At 43.6% G+C, this 23,736-nt stretch overlaps 1 pseudogene; it reads right to left on the bottom strand.

Moving 5' to 3' along the window:
- Nucleotides 1–566: 566 nt before the first annotated feature.
- Nucleotides 567–1,722, bottom strand: LOC139002026 (dimethyladenosine transferase 2, mitochondrial pseudogene; annotated as a pseudogene).
- Nucleotides 1,723–23,736: the final 22,014 nt, after the last annotated feature.

Below are 23,736 nucleotides of genomic sequence, written 5' to 3'. Positions count from 1 at the left end.
ATGTATATATTGAATGACATCTCAGCCAAGAAGCAATCTATACTAATAAAAGGGTAATATGCTAATTAGACCAGGAGACCTTCTGGACATCCTTCCAAACAAAGCCATGGTGGCAGGGCCAAGGTGGAGGCAGTTAGGGGTGATCAGGCTGGCAGGGGAGGGCAGTTGGGGGGAGCAGGCCAGCAGGCATAGTGGTTAAGAGCAATCAGGCAGGCAGGCAGATAAGCGGTTAGGAGCCAGCGGTCCCAGATTGTGAGAGGGATGTCCGACTACAAGTATATTGACAGTAGATAGGAATTCAAAACAAAATAAATCTAACCTGATCAAATCCACAATTAAGTGAAGTTTTCATTTTATTCAGTTGTAAATAAAATGGCAGCCATAGTTTTATCCAATGTACTAATGGTATTAACTTCAGAATTAAAGAACTGCCTTGTTTATGCAAAACAAGAACAGTTACCTTCTGTGAAAGGATGTGAACTTTAAAAACTTAGCTCTTTTTCATTTGTTTCATAATTTCCAAATAAAATAAATGGCTCCAGCTACTGTCTTGGCAGTCCAGTTCCCTATATGACTACATCTTCCCTGAAGTCATCATATAGCCACTAATAGGTATGACTTTAGGAACATTCTATAGTTTCAAAAAGGTGTTTAAAGTCTGGAGGATACATATCTGTTATTTTTGTTGTTTTATCTTGTTTTAGTTTCTTCATTATATCCATTGCATCAATTGGACTCAATGAATTTATGTGGTCTATTAGCTTGCAATGGTGCTTCAAAAAACACTGCTTTATCATGTGAAAAAATACATCATAATAGGTGTTAAAAGTGAAAATAAATTTTTATGAGGAGTCAATTGAATAAAACACAGGTTTTGCTGTATTTGTTGTTCTAAGGATTCTCTTCACTCTGGCTTTTCCAGTTGCCCACTTTGGCTGCATATGTCAAATGATGACAAAGATTCTGTATGCAGAAGCTTAATCTCACAAGCTACTTGCCAGAGCACACTTAATGCATAGTACAGGTTTGTATTCCAACTCATTAACAAACGAATTTAGTTCTACTCGCCCATTATCTATATACAGAAGTATAGGAATATATGTCATGTAAAAGTTTCCAAATCATCGTTTTCTCATTTTTAGTTGGGAAGATTCCAACGACTTTTAAAGGGATACCTTCTGACCAAGGAAGTTTTTCTATTCCCAAATTGCAGAAAAGCAACTTTGGATTCACAACAGGTTTTACTACTCCAAAACGACTAGGACCCAGTTTAAAGAAGACACGGTGGATAATGTGTAGTTTTCTTCCCAGCATTCCCCCTAGGGACTCCAAATGTGGAATAAAAGTTTTATCATTTTCAACAGCAATCACTCTGGCACCTCTTTGAAGTAATGCTTGAGTCAGGATTCCAGGGCCTGGATTGAATTTGCAGATTAGGATGTAATCGTCTTCTTTTAACAGGAACTGCACCATGGTCTCAGCCAGTCTGGGACTGCCTATGTAACTCCCGGACTCTAAGCTGCTCTTGGACATCCCTGTGGGCAATTTTCTGAAACCCTCACTGGGTACCAGCTTCTGCTAGAAGTCAGACAAACCACGGTGGTTCCTTGCTGGCATGTCCTTCCATCTCACCGCTCCTGACCTCCAAATGCAAAAGTGACCAGCATTGAAAAAGGCTGCCAGCCTCAGCCATGGAGAAAGCTCTGCAACTGGGACCCACATCCTTAAACTCTAGGGTCTGTCCCAATGTCACTCAGAGTCATTACAATGTCAACGAACTCCTCACTGGGAGCCCCATGTGTAGGATCACCCCACCACCAGACTAGGCTGGGCAAAAGCAAACACTACAAACAAGGCAGGAACAACCTCTCCTTGCTTTTCCCTCACTTCCATTTCCTGCCAGGTGCTGCCACTGGAGGACTGAGTGGACTCAACAATTACCTTAAATGCAAATGGATTAAATGCTTCAATCAAAATACCTATGGAGACTTAATGGATAAGGAAATAAGACCCTTACATATGCTGTCTACAAGAGACTCATTTCAAATCGAAAAACAAACTGAAAGTAAAGGAAAATATATTTAATGAAAATGGAAACAAACAAACCAAAAATAATCTGGGGTAGCAATACTTATAGGAGACAAAATATACTTTAAAACAAAGGCTATATATAAAGAGACAATGGAGGACCCAGCGATTCTACTTTGGGTATTTAGAGGAGAAACCCAAAATACTAAATCGAAAAGACATATATATCCCTATGTTCATTGCAGCATGATTTACAATAGCCAAGATATGGAAGCAGCCTAAGTGTCTATCAATAGATGAATGGATAAAGAAGTGGTACATATAGCCCTAGCTAGTTTGGCTCGGTGGATAGAGCGTCAGCCTTCGGACTGAAAGGTCCCAGGTTCTGTTCCAGTCAAGGGCACATGCCTGGGTTGAGGGCCCAATTCCCAGTGGGGGACATGCAGGAGGCGGCTGATTGATGATTCTTTCTCATCATTGATAATTCTCTTTCTCTCTCTCTCTCTCTCTCTCTCTCTCTCTCTCTCTCTCTCTCTCCCTCCCTCTCCTTCCTCTCTGAAATCAATAAAAATCTATCTTTAAAAAAGTGGTGCATATATACAATAGACTATGACTCAGCCATAAAAAAGAATGATATCTTGCTATCTGCAACAACATGGGTGGACTAGAGGGTATTGTGCTGAGAGAAGTCAGAGGAAGACAAATGCCATATGATTTCACTTACTAAGTATATGTGAAATGTAAAAAGCAAAATAAATAAACATGCAGAACAGAAACTGACTCACAGATACAGAAAGCATTTTGACAGTTGCCAGATGGGAAGGAGGTTGGGGGATGGGTGAAAAAGTGAAGGGATTAAGAAGTACAAATTGGGTCCCCACTGGTCTGACTCAGTTGGTTAGATCATGGCCCAGTACACTGAAAGATCATGGATTTGATCCCCGATTGGTGTGTGTATGGAAGGCAACCTATCAATGTTTCTCTCTCATGTTGATGTTTCTCTCTCTCTCCCTCTCTCTCTCTCTTTCTCTCTCTCTCTCTTCCCTTCCCTTCATCCTTTTAAAATCAATAAAAAACATAAAAAAAGAGATACAAATTGGTAGTTAAAGGATAGTCGTGGGGATGTAATGTACAGCATAAGAAATATAGTCAACTAGAGGCCCGGTGCACAAAAATTTGTGCACTCGGGGGGGAAGGGGGGGTCCCTCAGCCCGGTCTGTGCCCTCTCGCAGTCTGGGACCCCTCGGGAGATAACGACCTGCTGGCTTAGGCCTGCTCCTGGGTGGCAGAGGGCAGGCCCAATCCCTAGGTGCAGCCCCTGGTCGGGCTCAGAGCAGGGCTGATTGGGGAGTTGGGGCGCTGCCCCCTGTCATGCACAGAGCAGGGCGGATTGGGAGGTTGTGATGCCACCCTCAGTCACGCTCAGGGTAGGGCTGATTGGGGGGTTGGGGAACCACCCCCTATCACACTCAAGGCAAGGTCAATGGGGAGGTTGTGGCACCACCCCCTGTGATGCACAGAGCAGGGCCAATCAGGGGGTTGGGGCGCTGCCCCCTGTCACGCACAGATCAGGGCCAATCAGGGGGTTGGGGCACTGCCCCCCGCCTTGTCACACACAGAGCAGGGCCCATCAGGGGGTTGGGGAGCTCCCCCCACTCATGCACAGAGCAGGGCCCATCAGGGGGTTTGGGAGCTCCCCCGTCACGCACAGAGTAGGGCCGATAGGGGAGTTAGGGCACTGCCCCCTGTCACACACAGAGCAGGGCGGATCAGGGGGTTGGGGTGCCACCACTGTCACACTCAGGGCAGGGCCGATGGGGAGGTTATGGCTCTACCCCGTCACAGACAGAGCAGGGCCCATGGTGGCGGGGGGGAGGTTGGGGCGCCACCCCCTGTCACACACAGAGCAGGGCCGATCAGAGGGTTGGGATGCCGCACCCTGTCACACACAGAGCTGCAGGGCGATCAGGGGTTTTGGGCGCTGCACCCTGTCACGCTGATCTGGTGCCAGGAGACCTCTCGGCTCCACTGATCCCGGTGCTGGGAGACATATTACCCTTTTACTATATAGGATAGAGGCCTGGGGGCTGGCTGGTTTGCCCTGAAGGGTGTCCTGGATCAGGGTGGGGGTCCCCACTGGGGTGCCTGGCCAGTCTGGGTGAGGGGCTGAGGGCTGCTTTCAGGCTGGCGGTTTTGACTGAAGCTCTCAACCACTCCTTTTTTTCTTTTCTTTTTTTTTCTTCTGGGCCAGCTTTAGCTCTGGCTCTAGCTCTGAGGCTTCTGCTGCTGGTTTGTTTGCCATTCTATAATCGAAACAATGTATAACTTCAGCTCTGAGATCCCAGCTGGCTATATTTGTTACAAAGTTTCAAACTGCCAGCTCAGAGGCCGGCAAGTCAGGCGGGGAATGTTGGAGTCTGCAGTCCCTGGAGCAAGCAAGCCTCATGTTCACTTCCAGCTGCCTGGCTGCCGGCCGCCATCTTGGCTGACAGTTAATTTGCATAAGGATATGCTGATTAGCCAATCGGAAGGGTAGCGGTCATACGCCAATTACCATTTTTCTCTTTTATTAGTGTAGATAATATTGTGTTAACTATGTATGGTGTCAGATGGGTAATAGATTTATCAAGGTGATCACTTAGTAAATTATATAAGGTCTAATAACTGGGGTGTACAGTTATACACCTGAAAGTAATATAATATTGTATGTCAACCATAATAGAAAAATAACAAACTATTTAAAGTCAAAGAAATATTTTAAATTTGCTTCCCAATACATCTCAGATTTTCTAGGCCAGTGGTCGGCAAACTGCGACTCGCGAGTCACATGTGGCTCTTTGGCCCCTTGAGTGTGGCTCTTCCACAAAATACCACGTTAGGGCGCACATGTACAGTGCAATTGAAACTTCGTGGCCCATCGCAGAAGTCGGTTTTCGGCCTGGGTGAGTCTATTTTGAAGAAGTGGAGTTAGAAGAAGTGGGGGTACGTTCGCTGAGGTCGACCCCTCAGATTGAGGACGTTTTAAGCAAAGGCCAGCTTAGGAGTACCCTAATTAAGTCAATAACAATGTACCTACCTATATAGTTTAAGTTTAAAAAATTTGGCTCTCAAAAGAAATTTCAATCGTACTGTTGATATTTGGCTCTGGTGACTAATGAGTTTGCCGACCACTGTTCTAGGCAGTATTTCTAAGGAATTCCTTGATGTAAATGTTAATTAAAATTGATATATGGAGATGTCCTCTCTGTAATCTTCAGCTTAAATAAAATGCAATGTAATTATATTATTTTCATAAAAAAAGTAAATTGTAAATTTATTATATTCAATCTTAGGTATCAACTAGATATCATTACTTTCTGATTCATATATTCTCTGTCATGATTTAAACTTTAATTACTTCAGGAAAACTTGGAATATTTATACCACATACAAATAGAAATAATATGCCACTTCATATTTTTCTACTAGTGTCTCACTCTGATAAGTTTCTAGACATAGTAGTTTCTTAGGTCTGGCTTTGTGAACATTCTGAGCCCTTACAAAGGTTATGTGATTACAAGTGCCACAAAGAAACAAGTCTGTATATTTTTTATAAATAAAACAGCAGTTGCATATTTACTGTATGTCAGTCCTTGCTTTGAGTGCTATATTGAGTATTCATTTAATTCTTTGTGTCTTAGGTAAATTTTATTCTTATTTTATTGATGATGGCTGTTCACACAAAGTTAAGGAATGTGATCATAGCTGGTAGAACTGAAGCCAGGCAAGTCTTTTAATAGGGTGAATATTCTTAAGCATTATGATATACTAGTAGCCTGGTGCACAGAATTCGTGCACATTAAAAGGGAATTAATTGCCCTAACCGGTCTGGCTCAGTGGATAGAGCATCAGCCTGTGGACTCAAGGGTCCCGGGTTCAATTCCGGTCAAGGGCATGTACCTTGGTTGCGGGCACAACCTCAGTGGGAAGTGTGCAGGAGGTAGCTGATCGATGATTCTCTCTCATCAATGTTTCTAACTCTCTATACCTCTCCCTTCCTTTCTGTAAAAAATCAATAATATATATATTTTTTAAAAGGTAATTAATTAGCAGAGATATTGTAATATTGCTATTTGCCCTATCTCTATAATAGAAGTGTGAGAGATGAAAGGAAATTAGTAAAATGTATATGAAAATAATATATAAATTTATTAATAAATTAACAGTAACAAAAGGATATAAGAACAACAGAGGCATGATATAAAAAAGACAAAAACATGATATGAAAACAATAAAAACATAATATGAAAACAACAAAACCATGATATAAAAACAATAGTGATGCAAACAATGACTGATAAAGTGATTAAACTTATTCTAATATCTCCCTGCACACCACATTAAGAGTGAAAACACTTTCAGAGTGCTTGCCTAATTTCCCTTGTGATGAAGTACTTAGAACTTTAACTGTAACATCACATGCTCTTCAAATTCAAGAGAAAGCAACATATAACTGACCATGTGCAAAAATGGGTTCAGGTAGGAATATGCCTACTTTGTCTAGAGTTTGTCCTTGTGATTTAGTTATAGTCATCACAAATGCTGTCATCGCAGGAAACCATCATTGAATCAATTTAAATGGGAGGCCAGTGTCAGATGGGGACAAATTAATTCTTGGAATCAAAACAGCCTCTCCCTCTGCAGACCCTGTTAATACTTCAGCTTCGATAATGTTATGTTGTACTCTTTTGATAATAAATCTGGTACCATTACAAAGACCCCATTTACTATTGAGATTTCTCAATAGCATGATGATTGCACCCACTTTCAATTTTAATTTATGACACGGCATTCCTGAAAGAGTAATACTATTAAGAAATTCGATGGGAAAATTTTCCTTTTCAGCATCATCTGTGGAATCAATGGAATCATCACTCAAATATGTGTGAAAATCTCCATTGAGTATATCCAAATTTTCTTCATTTAATTTTTGAATGTGCTCATTTTTTGGACAAAGAATTGCACGTTTAGATATATTTTTAATATTATCTATAGCAGTGGTTCTCAACCTTGGCTGCACATTAGAATCACCTGGGAATCTTTTTAAAATCCTGATTCCTGGGCCTCATCCTCCAGAAATTGTTTCTTTGTTATGGGGTGGGGCCACAACATTAGTAACAAAGAAACAGAATTAAAACTTTATTGTGGGGAGCTGCTACAGTGTTTTGGACAGGTTCAAGCCTTGGACTGATGAGAGGGCACAGTCCTCTCATTGCCACATGCAAGTCCCAGCTTGGAGGGGCAGGGCCCTCCCAGCACAATTATAGCCAACAGCTGTAGTTGTAAGCTTGAACCTATGGTCCAAACACGTGGCCCCACATGCCTGAGTGATGTAGGCTTGATAGAGTTCAGGTGCATGTAGTTGAGTAGGATTAAAACCCAGGAGAATGTTGTAAACATCTTGGTCATGCCCTTACTTTGCCTCATAGGATTTGCTATAAAATAAAGGCATGGCTGTGGGTGTGGTCGCTGTCTCTCAGAGAAGCAGTGTCTCACTGAGACCTGGCTTTCATTCTCTTGTCTATCTTTTCTAAGCCTTTCAGCCACCCCCACTCAGGTTCACCCCTGGCCGTGCTGGCGTGGCACACTTTAGAAAGATATGCCTACACACTCCCTGCCTCAAACCCCGCCCTTACAGGAAACAGTTCCAGGAAACAGCTCGGGGGAGGGCGCAGCCGTTGCCAAGACAACCCCTGCAGGACTGACTTCCTTCTGCTTGGTCACAGCGGTTGTGGTCCTGATGAACACCACCCATGGTTTTTATATAAGTAGACTAGTGGCTCAGTGCATGAAATTCATGCATTGTGGGGGGGTGGGGGGGTGTCCCTCAGCCCGGCCTGCACCCTCTCCAATCTGGAACCCCTTGGGGGATGTCTGACTGCCAGTTTGTATTACTTGCATGGAATTACCAAATGAACTTTACTTTTAAAAATCCTTTTAGCTAAATACTGACATTGCATTAATTTATATATTTCACTTAGTTGATTTTTGCATCCTCCAGGGGGGCGAACTTAGAAAGTAAATAAAACTGACTTAAGTAATTTGTTTTACTTTTCAGTTTGTTGAAAGTATTAAATACTGTGTAATTAAAATGGCTTAAGCTTTTTTAGAAATTAAAATATTTTAAATAAGCCGAACCGGTTTGGCTCAGTGGATGGAGCATCAGCCTGCGGACTGACGGGTCCCAGGTTCAATTCCGGTCAAGGGCGTGTACCTTGGTTGCGGGCACATCCCCAGTGGGGGGCATGCAGGGGGCAGCTTATCGATGTTTCTCTCTCATCGATGTTTCTAACTCTCTATCCCTCTCCCTTCTTCTCTGTGGAAAATCAATAAAATATATTTTTAAAAAATATATATTTTAAATAAGAAAAAAAGATTAAAGTCATTGTTGATAGATATGTATTTATTGCTATTTTGTTATTCAAATAGTTTTCTTTTTTTCATTGTTTCTTCTTAAAAATTGTTTCTTCTTTAACATTTTTTATAATACTGGTCTGGTGTTGATGAACCTCTTTAGCTTTTTCTTGTCTGGAAAGCTCTTTATCTGTCTTACGAGTCTAAATAATAGCTTTGCTCTATAAAGTAATCTTGGTTGTAGGCCCTTGCTTCTCATCACTTTTAATATTTTTTGCCAATCCCTTCTGGCCAGCAAAATTTCTGTCTTATGGGAGGTTCCTCATGGGTAACTAACTGCTTTTCACATGCTGCCTTTAAAGGTCTCTCTTTGTCTTTAACTTTTGACATTTTAATTATGATGTATCTTGGTGTAGGCCTCTTTGGGTTCATCTTGTTTGGGATTCTCTGCGTTTCCTAAATTTCTATGTCTATTTTCTTCACCAGGTTAGGGAAGTGTTCTGTGATTTTTTCCCCCCCATAGGTTTTCAATTCTTTGCTCTCTCTCTTTTCCTTCTGGCATTCCCATGATGCAAATGTTGGTACACTTGAAGTTTCCTCAAAGGCTCCTTATATTATCCTTATTATTTTTGTTTTTGTTTTGTTTTGTTTGGGGGGGAGGGGGTGTTATTTTTTGTTTTTGTGTTCTGTTGGGTGTTTTCTGTTTCCTTATCTTCCAAATCTCTAATTTAATCAACTGCTTTATCTACTCCATTGTTGATTCCTTGTAATGTATTCTTCATTTTAGTTAATGTATGCTTTATTTCTGACTAGATCTTTTTTATTAGAATATATTTTTATTGCTTTCAGAGAGGAAGGGAGAGAGAGATAAAAACATCAATGATGAGAGAGAATCATTGACCATCTGCCTCCTGTATGCCCTCCATGGGGATCGAGCCCACAACCTGGGCATATGCCCTGACCAGGAATTGAACCATGACCTTCTTGTTCATAGGTCAATGTCAACCACTTAGCAACACTGGCCAGACTGGCTAGTTCTTTTTTATGTTTTCTATTTTCATTTTTATTTTTTCTGTCTCTCTATTGAAGTTCTCACTAAGTTCATCTACCCTTCTCCTAAGTTTATTGAGCATCATTATAAACATTGTCCTGTGTCCTTGCACTGGAATCCTAGGCTGTGGAGGTCCTCAAGGGAGGACCTCCAAAGCAGAGATATCTCTCACAATTTTTACTCACCACAGGTAGGTGTGGGGCCAGCCCATTCTGCATCTCTGCCCCTCCTACCAGTATCGATGTGGCTTCTTTATATCCTTAGTTATAGGACTTCTGTTTAGCTAGATCTCAGGTGGTTCTGAATGATAGTTGTTCTGTAGTTTACTTGTAATTTTGATGTGCTTGCAGGAGGATTGACCATATTTACCTATGCTACCATCTTGACCAGATTCTACAATATTTTTAAATAATTCAGTAGGTCCCCATATCTCCTCTCTCTTTGAGTGCAATTTTCATAACAGGATTATCAAATAATGATTGCCTATAAATATCAAATAATTAACCTATCTGTAACTATAATTAATTCTGTTCAAATACATAACATGATAAACAGTTCATAATGTTAATACATATGTATTTGAACATACACAATATACAGCACAAAATAAAAAGACTAGGAGAATCTTTTAAAAAGAACCAAATATTCCAGATCATGGCAAGATGATAGTACACTGAACCCTGTCTCTCCCACTTAATGTAGCAATAAAGCCTTGATTGAATATAGAGCAGCTCTTTAAGGCCTCTGAAACTGTAATAGTATAAGGTAGATTAAAAGTTCTACAACTAAGGATATAAAGAAGACGCACATCGATAGTGATAGGAGGGGCAAAGATGCAGAATGGGCTGGTCCCACACCCACCTGTGATGGGGAGAGATATCTCTGCTTTGTTTATATGGATTTTACCATATTAAAAATTAAAACTAAAAATTTGTTAAAACGCAAGTTTGTATTTCAATAGCTTTGAGAGTGGTGATGTCAGCACCACATATCACAAACCTCTGGAAATTTCCCTGTACACCCATTGGAGAAATATTAAAAAGATGGTTTAGGGATATTTTTAAATATATTTTTATTGATTTCAGAGAGGGAGGGAGAGGGAAAGAGAGAGATAGAAACATCAATGATAAGACAAAATCATTGATCGGATGCCTCCTACTGGGAATCGAGCCCACAACCCAGGCATGTGCACTTGACTGGAATCAAACCCGGGACCCTTCAGTCCATAGGCCAATGCTCTATCCCCTGAGCCAAACCAGCTAGGGCTGGTTTAGGGATTTTTTAATTACTGACTTTTATTAAAACATTTTATTCTATGTTATTCTGTCATTAAGCTTATAAAGGACAAAGACTTAAATATATTTTAATTAACTAATTCTCAAAAAATTATTTTAGCAACCCAGCATTCATCTCATATAGTCCTGATAAAATGTTTTATACATTGGAGGTCAATTGAAGAAGCTCTGCTCTGACACACTGGAGTATGATTTTTATAATATTTAAAATATGAGGCATCTCATAAATTCTCCATTTTTCAGCTAATTTTTAAAAGAGGCTCATTTTAATTCCATTAGAGTTTTCCTCTAATTTAAGAATGTATAATTTTTATTCTCAGTAATGTGAAAAAAATAATGAGACTTCCAATTTCAACATATGTAATTAAGATAGAATCTCTGGTCTCTTATCAAACCAAGTTGTCAGTGGAAGTAATTGTAACAATAATAGTAATCATAGAAACAGTAGTCAGAGTAGAAGTAGTAGTTTAGTTTTTGCCCTTTCACAAATCTACAAATTTGGATCATCATCTCTTTCATGCTTCAGTTAGCTGTGTCAAACTCTGCAGTCTGAGGTGATTCTTTTAAAGTGGGAAGAGAAGCATGTGTTTCTTTATATTCAGACAAAAGGATTTATAGGAGCATGCAGTAAGTTACAGAGTGAAGGGGTTTGTGGAGTGACAGCTGTCTAAAAATCATGCTATTCCAGACAAATATTGGAGAGAGATTCTATGGCCATTTCCATTTATACATAACCCTTGACCTGGTAAATGGCTGAGAGAGGATCTCAGTCACTAGTGCTTGCTCAGGATAAAGCACTGTGTGACCAAGGGCATGTGCCTGGGTGGCTCTTTGGCTGTGTTTTCAATGATTTGACACTGCATGAAAGTTAGTTTTTAGCCACTTTTAACTGTCATCTAAAGAAAAAGCTAGTATCCTCTGGACTTGGTAGCCAGGTCTGTCTGTTAGTCCAACCCTGGTTGCAGTGATTACTTCTTCTTCTTTTTTAATTGACAAGGTAAACCCATGTCCCTCTCCTAATGGAATTTTCAAATTCATTTTTCTCTTTCATGCTCATTCTTTCTTCCTTTTCTCATCATCTCCTTCTCTTATCATCATCATCATCATCTCTCTCTCTCTCTCTCTCTCTCTCTCTCTCTCTCACACACACACACACACATACACACACACACACACACACTATAAATAAATTGAGCCTTCTAACTTTCTCTCATCCATGATGCAAGAAATTGTCAATACTTGCACAACTTCCAAGCAGATGTTCAAAAATTATTCCCTGGAGAAACTGACAATTCAAAAAATAAAAACACCTCTAGATTCGGGGGTTACTGGAAAGAAAAAAAATGCAGCTTTCTACCCATTCACCATACTGTGAGGCAAATAAATTAACAAGGCCTATCACTGAAATTTGCTGTTTCATTGTCTGTGGCATATCTATAAGTGGACTAGGACCACCAGACACTTCAGGAAGGCCTCAGACAAGAGAGACAAAAACAAACAAAAAGAAAAGCTAAACTTGAAAAAAAAAACCAGACCTATGAAAAAAAAAAATAGCAAAAATTTCCCCAAATCTCTAATTAATGTCCTCTGAGACATTAAAAAAAAAACAAGAAAACACTACAAGACAGAATAGAAAATGAACGAAAAGAGAGGGCATGTGTGGGAGGCAGGAATTGAAAATAGGATAACCAAAGTTTTATATTAAACAAGAGGCCCGGTGCACAAAAATTTGTGCACTCGGGGGGGAAGAGGGGGAGGTCCCTCAGCCCGGCCTGTGCCCTCTCGCAGTCTGGGACCCCTCGAGAGATAACAACCTGCTGGCTTAGGCCTGCTTCCGGGTGGCAGAGGGCAGGCCCAATCCCTAGGTGCAGCCCCTGGTCGGGCTCAGAGCAGGGCTGATTGGGGAGTTGGGGCGCCGCCCCCTGTCATGCACAGAGCAGGGCGGATTGGGAGGTTGCAATGCCACCCCTAGTCACGCTCAGGGTAGGGCCGATTGGGGGGTTGGGGCACCGCCCCCTGTCACACTCAAGGCAGGGTCAATGGGGAGGTTGCGGTGCCACCCCCTGTCACTCACAGAGCAGGGCCCATCAGGGTGGTTGGGGCTCTGTACCCTGTCATGCACAGAGCAGGGCCCATCAGGGGGTTGGGGAGCTCCCCCCTGTCATGCACAGAGTAGGGCCCATCAGGGGGTTGGGGAGCTCCCTCCTGTCACGCACAGAGCAGGGCGGATCAGGAGGTTGAGGGGCTCCCCCCTGTCACTCACAGAGTAGGGTCGATAGGGGAGTTAGGGCACCGCCCTCTATCACCCACAGAGCAGGGCCGATCAGGGGGTTGGGGCGCCGCCACTGTCACACTCAGGCAGGGCCAATGGGGAGGTTATGGCTCTACCCCATCACACACAGAGCAGGGCCCTTTGGGGGGGGGGGGGTTGGGGCGCTGCCCTCTATCACCCACAAAGCAGGGCCGATCAGGGGGTTGGGACGCTGCCACTGTCACACTCAGGGCAGGGCCGATGGGAAGGTTATGGCTCTACCCTGTCACACACAGAGCAGGGCCGATCAGGGGGTTGGGACGCCGCACCCTGTCACACACAGAGTCGCAGGGCGATCAGGGGATTTGGGCGTGCCCCCTGTCACGCTGATCCCAGTGCCAGGAGGCTTCGCGGCTCCGCTGATCCCGGTGCTGGGAGGCATATTACCCTTTTACTATAGAGGATAGAGGCCTGGGGGCAGGCTGGTTTGCCCTGAAGGGTGTCCTGGATCAGGGTGGGGGTCCCCACTGGGGTGCCTGGCCAGCCTGGATGAGGGGATGATGGCTGTTTGCAGCTGGTCACACACCCTTCAGGGTGGGGGTCCCCACTGGGGTGCCTGGCCAGTCTGGGTGAGGGGCTGAGGGCTGCCTTCAGGCTGGCAGGTGACTGAAGCTCCCAACCACTCCTTTTTTTCTTTTTTTTTTATTCTGGGCCAGCTTTAGCTCTGGATCTAGCTCTGAGGCCTCGGCTGCTGAAAGCTGGTATCTGGTTTGTTTGCGTTCTATAATCGAAACAATGTATAACTCCAGCTCTGAGATTCCAGTGGCTGAAAGCTGGTTTCTGGGGTTTTGTTTAGCTTCTATATTTGTTACAAAGTTTCAAACTGCCAGCTCAGAGGCCGGCAAGGCAGGCGGGGAACGTTGGAGTCCTCCTTCACTGCAGCAAGCAAGCTGCCTGGCTGCCGGCCGCCATCTTGGCTGACAGTTAATTTGCATATACTCACTGATTAGCCAATGGGAAGGATAGCGGTCGTACGCTAATTACCATGTTTCTCTTTTATTAGTGTAGATTAGGGTATAAAAGATAAATTGAGAAAAATCTCTCAGAAATTGTAACAAACAAAAATACTGAGAAGAAAAATAGAGAAGAAAAGGTATGAAAGAGAAGAGGAGATAGAAGATGGAGAGAACTGAACTAAAAAAGAAAAGTGGATTTGAACACCTTATTAGGAAAGGAACACAGGTTTACCTTGGCCATTAAAAAGAGAAGTAACATTTGCAATTGCAACCGGTGTTAAACTTATCAAAACACCAGGCTACTCTGGTTTGGAGGAAACTAACCTAAGAGGTTTTGTTTGTTTGTTTGTTTGTTTGTTTGTTTTTCTTCAAGAATGGAGGAAAGGTAAAGGGGAGGGGATAACCAAAGCATGTCTCCTTAATCTGTATGTTCTGTTTCACAGTTAATGTGTATTCTTTTTTAAATAAATGGTCCATTCCTTTTATGAATGAAAATTATAATTTTTAAGAGAATTCTTGAAGTATTATTGGCAAAGAGAAAGAGTAGTTTAGCTCTAGTTATAAATGGAAGTTATGCTCTTATTTTAAGAGATCTCTCTATATCTCAAATTCACTGACCAAATCTATGGTTATTCGAGGGCTCAAAACTTCTCTTAAAGAATGGATGGATTCTGGCCCAGCTGGTTTGTCTCAGTGGATAGAGCACCAGCCTGTGGACTGAAGGGTACCAGGTTCAATTCTGCTCAAAGGCACATGCCCGGGTTGTGGGTTCCATCCACAAGGGGGCATACAGGAGGCAGACAATCAATGATTCTCTCTCATCATTGATGTTTCTATCTCTCTCCCTCTACCTTCCTCTATGAAATCAACAAAAATATATTTAAAAAAAATAATGGATGAATTTTGAATTTTTACAAATACTAATCCAAAGTAGGTCTCTCCAAGGAAGGCCCAAGACAAGGAATGGATTCCCTAAGGGAGAAGCTCACTGGTAAACTGGGTCATTAACATGACAGTTTAGGGAAAGAGATGGTCTGCACTCCAGGATTGTTCAGGGGCCAGTCTCTGCAGGAGAAGTTCTCTGTGCATGAGACTCACATGGACTAATGAAAGATCTTTCAATTCATGACAGTAAACAGATTTACAAGTGTGAGGAATGCAGGACAGTGTTCAATAAGAAATGTTTCTTGATTTGACATAAACAGATTCACATTGGAGTGAAGCCCTATGAACGCACAGAGTGTGGGAAAACCTTTAGCAAGAGCACCACATGATCCACACAGGGGAAAGGCCCTATGCGTGCTTGGAGTATGGAGAGACCTTCAACCGCCAGTCACACCTCCCCAGGCACCAGGTGATCCACACCAGGAAACTCTATGTGTGCAGCGAGTGTGGAGAGGCATCACTCCAATATGATCCTGCACAACAGGAGCCACACTGAAGAAAAACCCTTTGTGTGCAGCAAATATGTTCAAGCCTTCCACAATAAGACTAGTTTTCTTTGACACTACATCATCCATACTGAAGAAAAGCTGTATAAGTGTCTCAAGTGTGGAAAGGCCTTCTACAACAGGTCTCACCTCAAGCAGCACTAACGGACTCACACCACAGAGAAGCTGAACCTATGTGGTGAGTGTGGAAAAGCTTTCACCCACTGCTCCACTTTTATCTTGCATAAAAGTGTCCACACTGGAAAAAAAAAAACCCCTCTGAATGCAAAGAATATAGGAAAGCCATTAGCAGTCAGTCAGACCTTACTCATCACTTCAGTATTCACACTGGAGAAAAGCATTATGAGTGCAATGAGTGTGGGTAGGCCTTTAACTGCAGGTCATACCTCACAGAACACCAGCAGATTCAGCGAATTCAGCGGAAAAGCCCTAGAGTGCAGCAAAGCCTTTTGCTAGAGGGAAAAAACTCATTCAATAGGCCATTGTCCACTATGGGAGAAGCCTTTTGTGTACACTGAATATGGTAAGGCCTTCACCCACTGCTCCACTTTTACCTTGCATAAGAGGGTCCATATTGTAGAATAACCTTTTGAGTGTAAGTAATGTGAGAAAGCCTTCAGCACTAGGAATGATGCTTATTCAACACATCAGCATCCATGCCAGAGGGAAACTCTATGAGTGTAGTGAGTGTGGGAAGGCCTTTCACCACAAGTCAGGCCTCAAAAGGAACTAGTGAATTCACAGTGAGAAAAGCCATATGAGTGCAGGGAGTGCTGGAAATCCTGCTGGAGCACAAGCCTCATTTGACACTAGGTAATGCACACCGGAGAGAAGCCCTATGAAAGAATGCAGGCCTTTGGTGGCAGCTCAACCCTCACTCAGCATCAAAGGGGTCATTGTGGGAGAACCCTGTCAGTAGAACAGACATGGGAAGACACTCCCAAGTGGCCAATCCTCAGTCTAAGAACTCCTATTGTGGAAAGACTTTGAACGTAAACACTGTGGAAAATCTTTTGCCAGAATCTGATCATTTATATTAGAGAGAGTCCGTCCCCCCCCCCCGCCACCCCCCCTTCCCCCCCCAGTTTTCTTCCCTGTGGGAAAACCTATTGCAGGATATTGGTTGTCATCTGATGAGTCAGCCTAGAATCTCCTTCTGTATCTGAGAGTTCATCCAGGAGCATGATCTGATCTTTACTGTGCACTTAGCAAAACCTTCAGCCACATATTTCTTCCTAGTTTACACTGCAGAATTATCTCAGGGATATTCAAACAAAGCAAGAGGAGATGTAGAAGAAAAAAAAAACAACAACAAATGCAAACACAGTTTCTTTCAGACTTCCAAGATAAACCTATGGCAATCCATCATCCCTTACTTTATATGGGAAGTGGGGAGTGTTGTTTCAGAGGTCAGAGGGCTTTGTTCCCTTATTTGTCTTGTGTATACATTCACTTCTGTCCAATGTCAGGAGAGTTAGACAGTTGAAGCTATGTCTGAAAATACTGATTGTTCTACAGCATTGTCTCTACCTGTGAGTAGCATGAGTCTACAAGAAATATGAAGGCTTAAGTGACCAAATGCTTTTATATTGAGATAAAATGCACAAATGATACAGAAGAAGCTTGAGACTATTAAATTTTCTGTTGAAAATGTCAAACAGAAACACTTTAAAAAAAGGTTTACATATGAATTTGAATTTTTTTAAAAAAAACATGATGTTTCTTTCATGTCTTTAACCACCCAAAACTCATTCTTCATCCTGATCTACTTATTTTTTTCCTTATTTGTCTGTGGGATAAAGTAACTGTCGCTGTGTAACCTTTCCAACTAGATCCTAATTATACCCTTTGATTGTGAATTCTAAGCTTCTTAAATCCTTCTCAGAGAGGCTTCCACCTCAGCAATTTTCTAGGAGTTGAATTAGAGCAAAAATAAAATAAAATACGTGGCTGAATTAAGTTAAAGAATAATGATAAGGTTAGAATACACACAGAGATTGTGAAACCAGACAACCAGTGGATCTGGGCTGCCTGTCACTACTTGAGCCAATAAAGTAGAAACAGGGTTGAGTCATATATGAGTGTTTATTCCAATAATGCCAGCAGTATGGGAGAGCAGCAGATCATCCACAAAAATCTTTTCTGCCCCTTCGCATAAGCCAGCTGCTTATATTGGGTAGAAATACAAAGATTAATGAGGAAGCAGGAATTACAAGCATGGTGAAGTAGGAAAGGCATAATCATTACAGGTTATAGGCCACGATAGCTGGGGGTCACAAAGGATGGGAGCCTCTGGGACCAGATTGTTTCAGCAAAAACATTGTTAATCTTTCCATGATGATAGGCAATTCTCAGAAAAAGAAAATGGACTGACTGCATTCCAAGGTTAACTCCCATGTCAGATTAGAATGTGCTTTCTTTAAGCAGAATAGAACAATCATGGTTAACAGCATGATTAATATTTCTCAGAGCATGATTAATATTTCTTATAATTGTAGCTAGAAAACTTTTATTTCTGCCTCTAAGAAGTGCACCTCAATTTTAATCTTAAAAAAAGATTGTGTGATGGTTCATTGTCAGATAAATTGACTAGAATTTTAACATGAAGTGGACATGTGTACATGCAGGTATGTGTGTTTCACTGTTGAGACCATGGGGTTAGTCCCAATATAAAGACTAATGACTAGTACCCTTATCAGTGTATTTTGGACTTTCCTTTGGTATGTTTTTTAACTACATGTGATAGTATTACCTCACGTTAAGAAAATTACTATACAGAAAGATACAAAAATAATCATGTATTCACTTTGAACATTCCTCAGGACCTTTTAAATGACCATGTGTAGATTTGTATTGCCACTTTAGGCCAAGCCATTAATAATGTACCAGGGGCCCAGTGCACAAAAATTCCTGCACTTAGGGGGATCCCTCAGCCCAGCCTGCACCCTCTCGTAGTCTGGGACCCCTCGGGGGATGTCTACGTGCTGGCTTAGGCCCACTCCCCAGGGGATCGGACCTAAGCCACACTCAGACATCCTTAATGCTGCCGAGGAGGCAGGAGGAGGCAGGAGAGGCTCCCACCACCGCCACTGCGCTTGCAGCCATCAGCCCAGCTTGTGGCTGAGTGGAGCTCCCCCTGTGGGAGCGTACTGACCACCAGAGGGCAGCTCCTGCATTGAGCATCTGCCCCCTGGTGGTAAGTGTGCATCGTAGCAACCTGTTGTTCCCAGTCGTTCTGCCGTTAGGGTCAATTTGCATATTACCCTTTTATTATATAGAATTGATTCATGGTATTATTGGGTAGACACCTCTTCATCCTTTTCACGTCATGTCTAAGACATCCTCAGCAAGCTCTAATTTCTAAATATTTTCTCCTAAAAGTTTTATAGTTTTACCTTTTACATTTAAATCTCTAGTCCATGTTGAGTTAATTTTTTTATAACCCTGTGAGGTTTAGATTGAGTTTCTTCCTAGGCTATCTTGCCTTCAGTTAATTGCATTTATTCCTTAGTCAAAAATCAGTTGGGTATTACAGACAATAGACAGTAAAGCTAACAATAAACCTTATTTAACACACACACACACACACACACACACACAAAACACCTCACAAAATAAGTGTCTCCATAGTTCACCATACAGAAATCTATTGATGTCATTGGAGCTAAAGCAGATCTGTAGTTTTTATTATCTATGAGCCCAAGGATAGGGACCAAATAAACAGCAGCTTTTTTTCCCCAAATTTCAAAGCTTTTTATAGGCACAATAGATGGTAAAATCTAACTTGATTGATATCTGAGAGGCTGGCCTCTCAGAAAGAGAGTTAGCCTTGCAGAACTCCTGAGAGAATGCTGAGAAGTAAATCAGGACTGGCCCAGATAATAAAACAATAGCAACTACTAAATTTGGACCCTGATATCCTGGCATGCCAGTAGAATAACTAGTGCTCCTTCAACTGGCTATAGTTAGTAGAGGAATAGGGCTGATAGCCAAGGTTCAGATACCTCTCACTGCTATCAGTCGAGAGGCCTCCCGCCCCGGGATGGGTGGAGCCGAGAGGCCTCCCGCCCCGGGATGGGCGGAGCCAAGAGGCCTCCCGGCCCCCTGGATCAGCAGAGCAGAGAGGCCTCCCGGACCCTGGATCAGCGGAGCCGAGAGGCCTCCCACCCCGGGTTCAGCGGAGCCGAGAGGCCTCCCGCCCCGGGATCTGCGGAGCCGAGAGGCCTCCCACCCCGGGATCGGCGGAGCCGAGAGGCCTCCCGCCCCGGAATCGGCGGAGCTGAGAGGCCTCCCGCCCCGGGATCTGCGGAGCTGAGAGGCCTCCCGGCCCCGGGATCGGTGGAGCCGAGAGGCCTCCCGGCCCTGGAATCAACGGAGCCGAGAGGCCTCCCGCCCCGGGATCAGCAGAGCCTGATGGAAGCCCTGTGTGTTTATGCACCCTGGGGGTGCAGAGGTCCTGTCCTAGGCAGAGGCCTATGGCGAAAATTTCGACTCTGAGAAGTAGCCTAGGGTTGGAAGGCGGCTCCTCTGACCTCAGTGCTGGAGAAGACCATTAAGCAGAATACTAAAGAAACCGATTTTACATCATTTCCCAGGTGGAGAACAGTTGGCATATAAGCCCCTGACCAGTGCCCAGCCTCTCCTCTGTCAGTCTATCTCACTCTTAAGTACCATGTTCTTTGTTCTGTCTTAACTGCAACTCATTTTTAAACTAGATTGCCTTTAAAAGAAGACTAAATAAAGTTTCCCTTAAGTTATTTAGGTGGTGCTGGGGCTGCTGGGGCTGCTGGGGGCCTGATAGAAGACACAAACATGCAACGGGGGGCCTGTATCCAGCAGCCCCAAGGCCCGCCACCTTGGTGCTGGGGCTGCTGGGGGTATCAGAGACACAAACCCGCAGGCCCGGCTCCCAGCAGACCCAAGGCCTTTGTGGCAGCACTAAGGAGCAGCAAGCCAAGCCGTAGGAAGCAGCAAGCAGGTGGGCAGTAACAAGGGAGGGGTCCCGGACTGCAAGAGGGCACATGCTGGGCTAAGGGACCCCCCACCCATCCCCAGTGCACGAATTTCGTGCACCGGGCCTCTAGTACCTTATAAAAGAGAACAATTAGACACACTATTACAATTTGAAGAAGAGTGGCAAATAGCTATAGGTAACTTCCCAGGACAAATTTTACATCATTTGCCAAGATCACCTATATTGCAATTTCTCTCCCTACATCCATTTATATTTCCTATTAAATGTTCAAAAGAGCCATTATCACCTCCTGCCTCCTTAGTATTCACAGATGGCTCCTCTAATGGTAAGGCAGTAACAATCATTGACTCAATAACCCATGTTCAACAAACCCTAGAGACGTCAGCCCAGAGAACAGAGCTTTTGGCAGTCATTTATGCCTTTGAACAATTGCAACAGGTTTCCTTTAACTTGTACACTGACTCTCAATATATAGTTAAATTATTTCCTCATATTGAGACCGCCTCTCTCCCACAAGGAAGAACAGCCATTTTCTCTTTGTTAACTCAGCTACAAACTTACATTCATAAACGAGAAAAGGCTTTCTATATTGGACATATTAGAGCTCATTCCTGTCTACCAGGACCCTTAAGCGAAGGAAATTATCAGGCGGATCTACTAATTCTCCCAATAGTTTGTACAGCTCTAGAAGAAGCCCGGCGGTCTCATGCCATTCATCATCAAAATGCTTCTGCTCTCCGTCTATATTATCGCATATCTAGAGAAGCTGCTCGAAGTATTGTACGTGACTGCGGCCATTGTCCTACTCATTTTCCTAGCCCTGCTACTGGAGTTAATCCAAGAGGACTTAGGCCCTGTGACTTATGGCAGATGGATGTTACTCATGTCCCATCTTTTGGCAAACTTTGCTATGTGCATGTTTGTATTGATACCTTTTCTCATGTTATCCTTGCTTCTGCACGTACAGGAGAAGCCTTTAAAGATGTAAGTCAACATTTATTCCAATGTTTTTCCTACCTAGGAATACCAAGGGCACTTAAAACAGACAATGGGCCTGCCTATACCTCTAGAGCTTTTAAAAACTTATGCTCTACATTCGGCATCGCACATACTATAGGAATACCTTACAATCCTCAAGGCCAAGCAATAGTAGAAAGGGCTCACCAAACTTTAAAAACACAAATTAAAAAATTACAAGAAAATGAGTTTAAATATTCCTCTCCTCATCATGTTCTACAACATACTTTATTTGTAATTAATATATTAAATGTAGATTCTGAGGGAAATTCCCCGATGTACAGGCATTGGAACCCTGATCTAACTAAACCTAAAGTCCTCGTCAAATGGAGAGACTTGCTTACAGGAGCCTGGAAGGGACCTGATGTACTTTTAACCCGGGGGAGAGGATATGCTTGTATATTTCCACAGGACGCAGACTCACCTGTGTGGATTCCAGACCGTCTATTCCGACCTTATGTCTCACCGCCCTCCATCTCCGCCTCAACCTAGCACACCTGACCAGTGCCCGTCTGCAGCAGATGTGCAGCCCTAAGCTGGAACCACCTGTCCATTGGAAGGATCACATGTGCCTCCTTTTTGTCTGTCCTTATGTTCCAGCTTTGCCCCACATCTCCTATCCTTTTTCTTTTTCTTTTTTTTTTTCTTAATCTGACTACTTGTTTGCTGGTTCTTTGGCCTTTCTCCTTCTCTCCTGAACACAGCCTTTTCTAGAATCTCCCTACCCTACTGTTCCAGGAAGGGCACCTCCCTTTTCTGCCGTGACTGGGGGTGTTTGGTATATGCCTCATACGTGGAGTTGTCTTGTGCCAAGAGCCTTGTGACATCCTGGGCCGAGAAAGCCCTGTCCCGGGACTCTCCTTTGTCCTATATTGGCCCCTCTTGCCCTTGTGTCAAGAGGGACCCTCTTCTCACAATCCAATTGCCCACAGCTGTTGCCTGAGTTCTCTGTTAATGCTGAGGTCACGGTGGCTGGTACCATGGATCTGTCTCTCGCCCAATGGAGTGAGCTGGGTTCTCTCTGGAGAAGAAACCTGGGTTCCCCAAGATATGTGATCAATGCCAGGACCCCGCCAGCAGGCGAGGGGATGCAAAGGCAGTTGCTGGGCATGGAGGCCAGAGGGACATAGACTACCAAGGAGACAGAACTGAACCTCACATTACCCTGCTTGGCCCCGGAGCTTGGCTGGTTAGTCAAAGACGGGTAAGATTCCTCAGGGAGGAACAACCTAAGACAGGCACAGTCACAGAGGGGCCAGTAGGAGAGAACTTGGGGTTCAACAGAGGTGGGGCACAGATCCTCACCCCTCCCAATGGTGCAGGGGCTTGAACACTCGCCCCTTCTGAGGAAGGTCTCCTTCCCCCATGGCTGCTTCTTGCTTCCCATGTCCAGCCCAGATAGGGACCCAGATAACGAATAGAGACTTGGCCCAGCTCAGATCGGGAACAGAAAGAGACTTGGTCCAGCTGAGATCAGTACCTAGATAAGAGACCTGGCTGACAGCAGCTTCCCTTTCACTGCAACAGGACTTGTTTCCCATTTCTACCTTGGACCACAGGGAAAGGGGCAGCTGAAAGAAAGGGCTGGAGCAGGATGCTGCCTTCTTCCCTTTCTTCTTCCTCTTTTTTCTAAACACTTCCATGCCTTGTAGTTCTTTTGCTTTCTTTTCTTTTTCTCTCTACTACCCTCCATCCTCCATAACAGCTGACCCAGAGGACACAGCTTACTCCTCCTTGGACACCGACACCACCATCAAGCATGGCCCTGATGGACCCTTTGATGCAGCCCTTCAACTAGCTGACACATCGGGAAGCCCATCGCCAGTGATGCCGCCCACTAGCCAGACCAACAAGGACAACCAAACCAACAACTTGAGGACAGCTGAAATCATTGCTTACCAGTCTTCTTCCGAGTCTTAAACAGCCCAATCTGAGAGGTGGCCGCTGATTTGCATGCGCTATCATTTAAAAAATAAAAAAGGGGGAGTTTGCCGGAGGCTGGTCCATCCTTGCTGCTTGATGCAGTCGCTGCAGGAAAGAGGCATCTGCACAGTATGTGTTTCAGTGGACCTGGCGTATGTAGCATACTGTTTTTAATATGTTTGCTCCCTTTAGCGCCATGTGTTTTAACCAAGGTCACCTCTCCGAGAAAGGTTGTTTCCCCAGGTGGGGATCTTTCCCTGAGGTTAGGGAGGGGATACAACCCCTTAATTAAGTGCCAGGCGGGTAGTTAAGCTACATGGTCTTTACTCCCTGGAA

This window comes from Myotis yumanensis, unplaced genomic scaffold (genome assembly GCF_028538775.1).
Source record: "Myotis yumanensis isolate MYYU_CA2020_CCGP unplaced genomic scaffold, mMyoYum1.0.hap1 SCAF_2, whole genome shotgun sequence".
In the NCBI taxonomy this organism is placed as follows: Eukaryota; Metazoa; Chordata; class Mammalia; order Chiroptera; family Vespertilionidae; genus Myotis; species Myotis yumanensis.
Note: the sequence above shows the minus strand (reverse complement) of the source record. Positions and strands in the feature narration are given on the sequence as shown.